Consider the following 2,013-nt stretch of genomic DNA (forward strand, 5'->3'; position numbering starts at 1 on the left):
ATGGTGTTTTGCATATTCTACATTATGGAAAGAAGATTCTTATGCAAAATTCCATGAGTTGCATACTGTAATTTATTGCAATATCGATTACTAAGTTCTCAAATGTGAATGAACATCAGGGTTAAAACTCCTGGGGATTGAAGCAATCTGCTTAGTGGAAAGTTTCATCTCAAGTAAGATCATTGGGAAAGTCCTGTCAATCGCTTGTGGCAAACACCTATCATTCACAGCGCCAACTGTCAGGAGCAAGCAGGGATGCAGGTGGGGATATTAGTGAGGAGTTACAATCCAGTTTCTCCATCTTAGAAGTCAAAGTGTCATGATGCTGTGAAACCTTAGCCTTGGTGGATAGGAAAGTTGGATGCAAGCACAAGAGGGAAGCTGCCCCTGGCCAGAAAGCAAATACTCTGGAAGGTCCATAACAGATTGTACAAGGGTTTTTCCACTAGAGTGAAGCAGTTCCCTCAGAAATCTGTAGAACGTTCCAGGGTTGGTCAGCCCTAGAACCAAGCTAGCTAGAATCAGAAACTTCCATTTTTAGAGGCAAGACTATGTTCTCTATGATGCTCCACATGTTTGTATTTACTTCCTTTTTGTTCTTCTTCAGCATTTTAACACAGTCTTTTGAAAAATTCCATTCTGACTCCAGTTTTATAGGAGAACAAAGGGAAGAATTTGTGTGTATGCTTGGGCCTGTATCTTTAGACCTTTTTTTGTGGGGAGAAGGGAACGGATGGCACTGGAAGATTGTTCTCCCATGAGAGTGACAGAGGCAGCTAAAAAAGAGAGAAATATAAGGGAAAGATGGAACAAAAGGAAACAAACCAGGCCTTTTGATTCAGCCTCTCTCTCTTCCATTGTGCAATGGAGATTCTCATTTCAGTGTAAAGCTGAGATTTTGCATTTGGTTTTAGTGAGGAAGACTGATTTTATGATACAATATTCTTTTATACTCTGGAAATGAGATGTCAGCAATTATTCTTTTAAAGTCTTCATAAAAATGGGAATCTTAGCTTTACATGGCATTTTCTAAGTAATTCAAATCCTGTCCCTTATTCTATCTATACAATTCCAATTTAGGTTACTAAAAGCCTTATTTCCAGTTTCATGAATTCAACTCAGCGTGACTTTTAAAGTTTCAAAATGTCTTCAGTGGGGGCAGAGAGACCAAGTGAATCCTCGAAACCAAAGTATTTATTTCTTAAGAAAACGCCCAAATTGAAGATGGAGGAATAGCCAGACAAGTGACACAGACCCTCTTCAATAAAGAAAAGAAAAACCAATTGACGGAGATACAGAAGGTAATCCTGGAGCTCTGAGCTTTGAAAGGAAGTATACAGAAGTGGATTAGGCACCAACCAGTGGAAAAAACAAAATGAAAACAGTGAGTACAGAGACAGTCAGAGCTGTGGACTGTCAGCTACCCTCATGGGACCAACAGCCTGAGTATTTCCAAGAGGTGTTGGGACCTGAGAATTGACGTAAAGATAAGCCCTGGTCCCCAAGGGCTGCAGGGGTGATTGCGCTGGTGGCCTATGCGGAGGGCGCAGCTCTTTAGAGTGTTTACATGCAGCAACCATTTTGGATATTTAAAGTGACTGAGGGTGCAGTCATATTGGATATTTAAAGTGACCAAGGACACAGCCATTTTGATTGTTTATAAGTGGTGGCCATCTTGGTGACCAAGGGCACAGCCATTTTCAGTGTTTACAAGTGGCGGCCATTTTACATATTTAAAGTGACTGAGGATGCAGCCATTTTGAACATTTACAAGTGGCAACATTTTGGCCAAGGTCAGCAGGGACATACAAGAGATTGGCAACAGGAAAGGGTGCTGTAGGAGCACAGCACAATACCCTGTTTGTGTAGATAACATACAAACAAAACAAAGAAAATTAAAATCATGGGCAATTCATTCCAACATACAATCACCAATTAAATATAAACACAAAAACATCACAATACCTCAGAGACAACAGAGCATCACAGTCCACACAAAGAAGCAAGATAAAG

Source organism: Orycteropus afer, unplaced genomic scaffold, assembly GCF_000298275.1.
Source record: "Orycteropus afer afer isolate SDZICR_OR568_19922 unplaced genomic scaffold, OryAfe1.0 scaffold00063, whole genome shotgun sequence".
Lineage (NCBI taxonomy): Eukaryota > Metazoa > Chordata > Mammalia > Tubulidentata > Orycteropodidae > Orycteropus > Orycteropus afer.